This window comes from Gymnodraco acuticeps, unplaced genomic scaffold (assembly GCF_902827175.1).
Source record: "Gymnodraco acuticeps unplaced genomic scaffold, fGymAcu1.1, whole genome shotgun sequence".
NCBI classification, from domain to species: Eukaryota; Metazoa; Chordata; class Actinopteri; order Perciformes; family Bathydraconidae; genus Gymnodraco; species Gymnodraco acuticeps.
The window spans coordinates 2,959,553-2,969,553 of record NW_022990047.1 but is presented as its reverse complement, the minus strand read 5'-3'; the positions used below and the strand labels follow the sequence as shown (position 1 = coordinate 2,969,553).

The 10,001-nt window shown below is 40.2% G+C and overlaps 1 protein-coding gene across 1 annotated transcript in view; it reads left to right on the top strand.

Annotated features, from left to right (window-relative positions):
- Positions 1-1,232: 1,232 nt before the first annotated feature.
- The window catches only part of LOC117545735 (zinc finger protein 469), an 88,583-nt gene continuing 79,814 nt past the window's right edge, over positions 1,233-10,001 (top strand). The window contains exons 1-2 of the mRNA XM_034215667.1: positions 1,233-1,401; positions 3,409-3,454. The gene's annotated coding sequence lies outside the window, so the exon portion shown is untranslated. The remainder of the gene's footprint in view (positions 1,402-3,408; positions 3,455-10,001) is intronic.

The following is a 10,001-nucleotide window of genomic DNA, read 5'->3' as shown; positions in this document are numbered from 1 at the left end:
TATTTGTACCTTACTTTGACCATCCGTTCACTGTTATTGATCAATGTGGAGAGGCAGACGTGTTGTTTTGTATTATAGCAGCTATCGGAAGGAATCAATACATGGGCTGCACAGGTTGTCGTGTCCGACTATCACAAGTAGAATCATAATAAAAATACGCCGGTAAAATGTGCCTGTAGAAAACGGTTTATGCCACAATAGGATAGCAATAGCAAGTAGTCAGTTTAGCTTCGGTTGCTATGCTAACATCACCCATTTTATAACAGAGACACTTTCATAACAGCGTTGTGATGCCAAACAGCGTCAATTCAGACTGACACACATTCACTTAAGGGGAACTGGGGATATTTATCAGCTGCTTGTGTGAGTCAGACAGTGAATACTTTAGAGCAGTGTGAGCTAACCGGGAGCTAACGGAGGAGAATAAACTCCCGTGGAAGAGTAGCCAACACTGCAGCGGTCGGTAAATGCCGCAGAAACACATTAATAAACAATGAACCACGGCACTCTGGAGAAAAGCTTAAGGTTGGAGAAGTCGTTATTTAATTTAATCTGGCTTCGTGTGATTAAAAGCAACACGATCATCGACCCGACGCAGTTCCCCGTTGTTGTGAGCGCCGTAATGCCGTTGGGGAGCAAATCAGCGATGTAAACGGTGACGTCATGACGCAGCAGCGGCAGCACCAGTCGGGCTCTGGGCGGTGTGAACAGAGCGGGAGCAGAAAAGGGAAACCGGAGCTGAACCAGAAAAGCTCTAGCTCGGAGCTAGAAAGGGAAAAGCGCTGGTGTGAAAGCCACAGACGCGTTGCGGCTCGCCTCGAAAGTAGACAAGAATAGCCGATTGTAGCCGGGGGAGGTCTCAAAAAGCTCGCCTGAAGTCGGACAGCTCGGAGTCGGCTTCTTCTTCTTCTTCTTCTTCTTCTTCTTCTTCTTCTTCTTCTTCTTCTTCTTCTTCTTCTTCTTCTTCTTCTTCTTCTTCTTCTTCTTCTTCTTCTTCTTCTTCTTCTTCTTCTTCTTCTTCTTCTTCTTCTTCTTCTTCTTCTTCTTCTTCTTCCTCCTCCTCCTCCTCTCGGTTTTTTGGCGGATTGCAAACAACTTTACCTCCGGAGTCGGCTTGACTCGGTTTGCATTTATAAAGAATGCACACATGTGTTTAATCGTTAATGTCAGATATGTATGATGCCTCATCATCTCACAATGTCGCTTGGGGCCCCAAGTTGGCCAGGGGCAGCCCTGAGTATAGCACTATTTGACCTTCACAATGCAGCCGCTCTCCAGCAGGGCTTTCCCCAGCCAAAATCATTGAGAGATGTTTACCTTCACCCTACATGCTGGGGTGGTCCCAGAGCACAGGGTTAATGGACATACGTTGCAAGTGCTCAGCTGTGTGTATACTCAAAGGTAAACTTAAAAACACAGAAGTATAGAGTAAAGCACTAAACACAAAAAAGCATAAAACCAAGCTTTAAATTCATAAACAAAAAAGCTAGCAATTAGCTGTACTGTTTCACCTTTCACTGCAAAGATGGTTATAATTCTTACTTTGGTATGTGACACAATATGTGGCGCAGATGTAGAAGAGCTCCAATCAAACATGAACAAAACTATGACTTAGGTGTTTCTGTGTGAGTGTTTGGCTTTATGTTTATCAGGATAAGTTATTGGCTTCTCCAAAGAAGAAAGCCATTTTCCAATTTTTTCTATTTTGTTTAACTTTTGTGACTAACTCTTTCAAACAGGATAATTATCTTTAGACATGATTAGTCTATACATGATTTTACACATTTTAATTGAATGTTGTTCTCATCCAAATAAGAACATGTTTTTTATGACTGGGTGGAGGTTTAGGAATTTTCTAAAATACAATTACATGGGTCACAAACTAGCTTTTCTCAATTCATATGTTGGTTTTACTGAACATGTGCGTTTTGAAAAAACTGCGATTACAGTTTTTGAAGTCTTATACAGACAATGAAATCATAAAAGGCTTTAGTTGCATTTAATGCCTGGATAGGGTTGGATTTATACTATTTTTCCTTAAATAAATACCTTGCAGCTACTTTGTGAGTAGTCTGTGGCAGTGGGTTACTAAATGTCTGAGATAAACAGTGTGTCTGTTTGTGTGCAGAGTTGTATGGTTTCTGTGTGAGAGCCTCCTCGTTGACTGTTTGGTCTTAGGCGTCCTGCGTAGGTGGATGACTCCTTGGTTAGTCTCATGGGGGGATGATGAGTCATGGGAATTTATGTGGTGTGATGCCCAATCTTAGTTCATCTACACCCCCCCCCTGAAGAAATATGACATTCTTAAACGTGCATACACACAGTGCTGGTTTCCACAAAGCACATCACTACATTAATCACAGTCTTATCTATTCTATCTTCTTTTGTTCTTTTGGTGTTTTCCTTTTATTCTCTGAAACTCTGTTCAGGTTGAGGCCACATGTGCCTTGGCGGAGCTTTGAACCGGTGTGGGGTTAAGCCTGTCTGTCTATCTGGGTTCATCTGACAACATCGCATGGCACTGCTAGTTCATCTGACTCTGCTCTTTACCAAAATACGTTTTTTGATCTGAACTGTTCTTGCAAATAAAAATATCTTAAGTGAAAAAAACGTTAAAGGTTTAAGCATTTATAACGTTTAACAATGAAGATCTTAAGAAAGTGGTCCGTTGATGATTGAATACAGAGATGAAGTTGATTAAACATTTGCAAGTAACAGAAGGCAGACAACACTGCATGCATTGTTTATGAGGCACTGTTGGGCATTTATTTAAACATTACAATATTTCTTACTTTATTTTTGTCTTCAGACAGTATGAAATGTGACTAATACCATCTGCCATAAAAGACACATTTCAATTTGTCCACGACTTATCGATTCTGGCAGGCTTTCTTCTTCTTTTGTTCCTCCTCCTTCTCCTTCTTCTTCTTCATAAGGGGTTCCATTCATTTACATAGATACAATGGAAACCCACCTAGTTTTTCTATTGAAAAGGTGCACAATTTTCATTCACTGTATGGAATCATTTTTCATTTCCTTTATCAAAATCACCTGGTTTCAGCGAGCACTTTAATAAGTATAGATTTTAATACAAGCTCCTCTGTTTAATTCTTTCCATGAGTTGAACGAAGGTCTCTTGTGGTAAATGTCTCATAATCTTCTAAAGAATAAACAGTAAACACTTTGAATAAATAAATAAAACTGTACTCAAAGTTCGGAGTTTTAACTAGGCTCTGGTTGTTGTTTTCATATCCAATTGGAAGTGGAAAACTGCTCCAATATCAAAGGCCATCACAAAAGAAAACAAACATATAGAGCTCACAAAATAACCTCAAAAATACCCAAGTTCCTTTTCTGAGACCACAGATTGACATTTTTAACTCTAATCTACTCTCTATTTGTTTATAGGTGGAATTTCCTTTTACTCAAAGGCTGACAAATGACACCATCAATGGTGAGTACTACACACACCTGGTCTAATCTTTTTAATTGTGTAACTGCTGCTGATACCCAGAGAAAGAACACACTGTATGACAATGGGAGACATGATGTGACATTCTTATACATTGGCAGGGTATGTGTTTTTTTTTTCAAGTTATGAGTTTCCCAAGTGTTTGATATAAACATTTCTCCCATGGGTGAAAATGTGTCTGCATCTTCTCGTCTACACGTTAACGCCCATCCCTGACCACAGCCAATGGGGGATAATGCATGGTTGACGCTTTGCCCCTCCCTTTGAGATGTAAATCTTGTTTTTCTCTGACCACCACGTCTTCCAAATGACACGGTTGTAGACTTCCGATTACAGCCCTGTCACTTACTCCACCAACGAGTAAACATGAGAGAGAGAGAGAGAGAGAGAGAGAGAGAGAGAGAGAGAGAGAGAGAGAGAGAGAGAGACAGAGAGAGAGAGAGAGAGAGAGAGAGAGAGAGAGAGAGCGCGCTTGGGCTACTTATTGTTTGCCTCCAGACGTCAGACCTTTGTTTAAAGGGGCTAACATAAAACAGTTAAACCAACGTCGTTAACCCTTTTGTTAAGCTGTCTCACGGCACAAGTCCTCTGGTTTTCAAAGGGCTGACGGAACATAAAGCATAACTAATTTCATTATCTCGTTGTCTGTTCTTTTTACTGTTATTTTCTTTATATTTTTCCCTTGTTGAAAGCAGTAGAAGCAGTGCTGTAATCTGAAAACATTGTGTCACACTTTATCATGCTTTATTATTCAGATTACAAGAGGAGTTTGTCTAAATGATGCAGTTCTGAATGATAGAAATCCAAATTATTATAACAATAGTTGCAGCCATCCACAGGACCTTGATCCTGTGGCCTGTGAGATGACAGTCTTAGTGCTGGCTTCGTTTTGGCCTCCTGACCAAAAGTGTGATAATTTTAGACTCAAGTCTCTCACATGGTCTAGAGCAAGGACGGCATTTGGAAATAAACTTGGAATTTAGCTTAATTGTAGTTTACAGATTTAGGAGGGGCAGCGTTCTCTTTTTTATTTTCCTGCACAAATAGAGAGTGACTGGAGGCCAAAAACATGAGGTTTGAACGTCAGAGGCAGTGAGGACACTATTGAGCCCAGTTCCTTAGCTCTCCCTAAGGCCATGCTCTGCCCCTAATGTAAGATCCTTTTCCTACTCACCAAATCAATCAGATTTATTATTCTCCCCGGGCCATGAGGTCTTGCAGTAAAACTTGACTGTTCATTTTTAGCTGCTTTATGCACAGCCAAGTTACAATGTTAGCTTTTTCAGATGCTCATCTTTTGTTGTAGGAGTTACAAAATGTTTCTGCTGGGAATTTTTTAATGATATGTCTTTTGACGTTCTTATACTTCAACGGTTTCTCAGCACACATGTTTTGGGTCCAAATACTTTCCAATGACTCATTAGCATACGAGTAATTTCTCTCTGTCATGTCTTCTTAAAAAACCTTTTCATCTTTCTATTTTCCGAAAAGCGACTCCCTTGTATCTGTTTGCTCACATCCGGAAAAATTAAGAAATTGTGATAAACATTTGAGATTATGTCTCATGTGTGGTGTAATTCATAGCTCACGAAAATGATATCATGGAATTGTTGCCGGGATTTGGCAAACAGGGAGAGGAGGCAGCAGTAATGAATGAGATTCAGGTGGGGTTCCAGGGGACCAGACATAAACTGTGACCCAGTTCAACGGATTAGGAGTCTCCTCGCTTCCTCTCTTGCTGCGTGGTCTCTGGGTGTGAATGATTGAGTATCTGGGCCTCCCTCATGGTCAAGGTTTCTGAGATGATATTAGATCAAGATAAATCTTTTGTTAAAACACACATTTGTAACCTTGGATTAATGCAATCCTTTACAGATGCAAACACACACACACAAATGCATAAGCACATTCACATGTATGCACACAAACACAGACATGGCCAGGAATGCCATTCTCTGGAGACCATTGATGAGGAAAATGGCTGTTAATGCCGTGCTCTGCTGGAAAGTATGCCATCCAAACTGCAGTATGTCCACGTTAGCTTAAGGCTGTCACTGCCTAGACGTCACTTCAAAGAGGAGGTAGATCAAACTCAAGAAAACAAGACCTTGACATGGGGCATTCATCACGGAAAGGTACAGGCTTGTAGACAGGTGATGGAGAGGCTCACTGGGGAGAATAAGTAAGATTCAAGGAATACGATCTTGGGTTTCGGATAGGATGAGCATGTAAGCTTTTGAATAGTCCCAAAGGATAAGAGTAGGACAGTGTGTGATTTGGGGCTGAGTAATTCAGGGAGGTAATGGTGAGTGACTGGGGCCTGGAACAATGTGTTTAGTAGAAAAACAGGGAGGAAGGATGGAAAAAATGAATAGCTATTAAAAAATAATTAATTTCTCTGGCGGCTATTCTAGGTCAGCTGATAATGTCTGGGTTTGGAAGTTCATGGCTGGATTAGTAGGTTTCCTTCAATATTTGCGCATAATTCACGAACTGTGTGAAATAGTATTATTGTTCCTGTACAAGTATATGTTCAAATGAGAAATTATAGTTGTTTCTTCATTACAATTACTCAAACACATTTCCCTGAAACGTTAATGAGGGATGAAACACCAATTTCTTGGCTTCAATAAGTTGATTCTTCTCACAGGAAGTCTAAAGCACCTCTCGGATGTATGCATCTGGAAACCAGTCAAGCTGCAGTTTACTTTCATGTCCATCCAAAAATCATTATTTATCCTATGAGCTGTTGTTGTGAAATTGTCGTAATGAGAGTATGAATTTCCTGGTTTATGTTAAAGACATGTTTTGTGAGGTCACAAAAGTATCTTCTTTCCCTTATTTAATGATGTTCACTGAAAGAGATGTGTGTCATATCTATGAAACATTTGTTTCTTAACCAAATATTAGGTAAAAGGATTATAGTATTTTTTTGCGCTATTTTGCGTTGTAAAAACATTTCGTACCAGAAATCTGTGTGGCTAAAAACAATGAATCGTCTAATCATTATTGAACATGTCCAGATGTTGACAATTTGTTTGAGACTAGGCGTGGGCGTTATGCCGGTTTCGTCACCGTCACGGGTGTCACATCCTGCCTCAAAGCGGATTTTGCAATTCCGTCATTACGATGAAGAACACACACGTTTTGCTGATCACGCTCAAAATGTATTTTGGGCAACAACAGTATGTTTAAACATACTTGCACTTGTGTGCTGTGCGTCAAACAAAGCCAGCCATTTGTTTTGAAAATAAAGATAAGCCATACTTAACATACTACTCTGCATCTCTTTAACTAAATCATAAGACATGTGTTATACTTTCTTGCCGACAGTGACATTCTAATCCTAAACTGTCCTGTCTTTGACATCTTTCCCTGCAGTCTGAGCACCTGCTATCGCATCATTTCACCTGTAGACGTTTATTTTAACCATCCAGAGGAGGCTCTTTTGTGGAGTCTATTTGAAGAGGCCTTCCAATAGACGTGAAAGGAGTTACATGTGAAAGAACTACATGCAGACTTTAGAGAGTGAAGGCAATATAATATCAAATATTCCTGCTTGGATTGTGATGAATTTCAAAGGAAGCCAAAGTTATCAAAGCCAAAATTCCAAAAATAGTCCTTTAATATTAGATGGCTACAGGTTAAATGAATAAAATCCCTGATATATTTTTATGATGGCAAATTTATAATGGATTCATCATCTCTGTGCCACATTTCAGGGAAGAGAAAGTGTAACTCATTGATTAGTCACAAGTTATTGTGCGCTCCACAGAGTGATTGGGGTCACATATCCACACCCCTCTTTTACCAATAATCCGATGTCAGTCACCAGCAAACATCAGACTGGAATGTCAGCCTGCATGTCTGGTCATGACACCTAGTCCTACCTTTCAGATATGCTCACCTCTTGACCCCCAATATCACTGTTGTCTGTCAATCACCCACCATGCTCTGAATGAGCGGAGGCCGGAGGGTTAGTGAACAAGAAGAACAAACACAGAATCAAACATGGCTCACACCAATCCTGCAGAGAAACTAGTCCATGCATTTGTTACTTCTAGGCTGGATTATTGTAACTCTTTATTATCAGGGTGTACCAAGAAGTCAGTCAAGTCGCTTCAGCTGATTCAAAATGCTGCAGTTTGTGTACTAACCAGAGTTAGGAAAAGGGACCACATTACTCCTGTTCTGGCTGCCTTACACTGGCTCCCTATAGAACACAGGATAGAATTTAAAATTCTTCTTCTCGCCTACAAAGCCCTTAATGGGCAGGCGCCATATTACCTTAGAACTCATTATACCCTATACTGTCCTACTAGGGCATTGCGTTCCAAGAATGCAGGGTTGTTGGTTGTTCCTAGAGTCTCTAAAAGTACAATGGGAGCCAGAGCCTTTTCTTATCAAGCTCCACATTTGTGGAATCAGCTTCCAGTTTGTGTTCGGGCGGCAGACACCCTATCCGTTTTTAAGAGTGCGCTTAAGACCTTCCTTTTTGATAAAGCTTATAGTTAGGGCTGATTAGATTCAGCCCCTAGTTTTGCTGATATAGGCTTAGTTTGTCGGGGGACATCTTACTTCTTCCTTCTCTCTGTCTATACCTGTGTACTCATGTTACGATTAACCCAGCTTCCCCAAATGTCTTTCTTTTTGGTGTCTATATACGCCGGGATCCGGAGTCATGGATGATCCTGCGGTCCTGTGTCCTGGATCCCGAGCCCTGGATCTTGAGTCGTGGCTGTGGTCCTGGATCATAGGTCCTGGATGGATATCCTCGTGGATTCATCTTCCTATTATAGGAGTCCAAACATTTGGACTACCTATGTTGAAAATGTATTATCTTTTCAATTTACACACGGCATCTATTGCACGTCTGTCCGTCCTGGGAGAGGGATCCCTCCTCTGTTGCTCTCCCTGAGGTTTCTCCCATTTTTCCCTTTAAACTGTGGGTTTTCTCCGGAAGTTTTTCCTTGTACGATGTGAGGGTCTAAGGACAGAGGGTGTCGTATTGTCATACTGATATGCTGTACAAACTGTGAAGTCCACTGAGACAAATGTAACATTTGTGATATTGGGCTATATAAATAAACATTGATTGATTGAATCCTTCAGAGAGGTGTTCCCCAACCCTTCACACTGACAGGTTAAAATCATTAATTATCTGAATTTCTCAAATTTTACGCACAAGCGGCCTGCGCTGAAAGAATATCATAATTTATCTCTAACATCTGACAATCTGTTGACACTGGCGGGTTTCAACAGAGCTCAGGCATCTTATCCATCCTCCCATTCTCAAAGCCCTCTCTTGTAACCGGGTTTAAAACCCTGTTGAAGGCTAAATAAAGATTTTGAATCCCCAAGTTGACCCCTCCGGTTCTGCCCTCACCCTAACCCAGCCCCAAACCCCAACTATATTCAAAATACTTCCACTGCATGACTCAGAGCAGAATGTTAACTTATGCATAGTTTTACACCAAGGGTTAACCCTTAGCTATAAAGTTAAACAGGTAAATTATACGTCTACAAAATTACAGTCTTTATGCAGCTTTGATTTTACGAACTGCGAGAAGACCACAGTGAGTAATACAACAATGAGAGCTGCGTTTTAGTGAGCCGAGTGTAGCGATGCAGAAGAGGAATATAATATATATAATCACTACCTAGACTTGTACTATTGACTATTTTTTTTTATATTTTAATGAATGACATAAAGTCTTTGCTACTGTATATAAAGCCCTCGAAGATAGATTATTTGGAGTTAGGGACTCAAAGTCAGTAAAAACATCAAAAATATAGTACTTTTGAAACCTACTACAACCAATTTGCTGTGAATTTGGTTGCATTTTCTTAGCTAAGATAAGATAAGATAAGATAGTACTTTATTGATCCCAATTTGGGAAATTGTTTTTGTTACAGCAGCATAAAAAACTAGGCAGCTTTAATACAAAGCTTTAGTGAATGTTTAGCCAAAAACTGTACGAGGGTCAGTTTTGCTTTCAAGCCAATACCCTTTTAGGGTTTTATAGTACATTAAGAACTTACATAAATTATATTGGTTGTCTTTTCACTATTTGTTTACTACATAGAGGTACAACATGCCTTTAACATTGTGTATCTGAGATCCTTTCTTCCTTTTGTTACTTAATTTGTTTATTATTGAAGCTCCTCTTTTAGCTTCTTTTTTTTATTCGGAAACAACAGGTTTCCAGTTCACCCACTGGGCACTATCGAGGTTCCCTTGAGCGCACCCCCACAATCCTTTCAGGGAGATCTATATATGTTGTCCCCAATCTTTATTAGCACTTAAGCTATCAGTTACTATGACCTGAAGGCCTAAATGACCCTTTCTGCAGGCTTCCCTTTTTGTTGCTGTCACTCATCTCCTCAGATGACATGATATTACTGATACCATCAACTCCAAGCTAGGGCTTGTTGAGATATCCCTCTTAAATAGAGTTTTACCCCCCTCCCTCCATATTGCTTTTAAGACGACGTGATATCATCACCACTTTCTGCACATATTGGACAT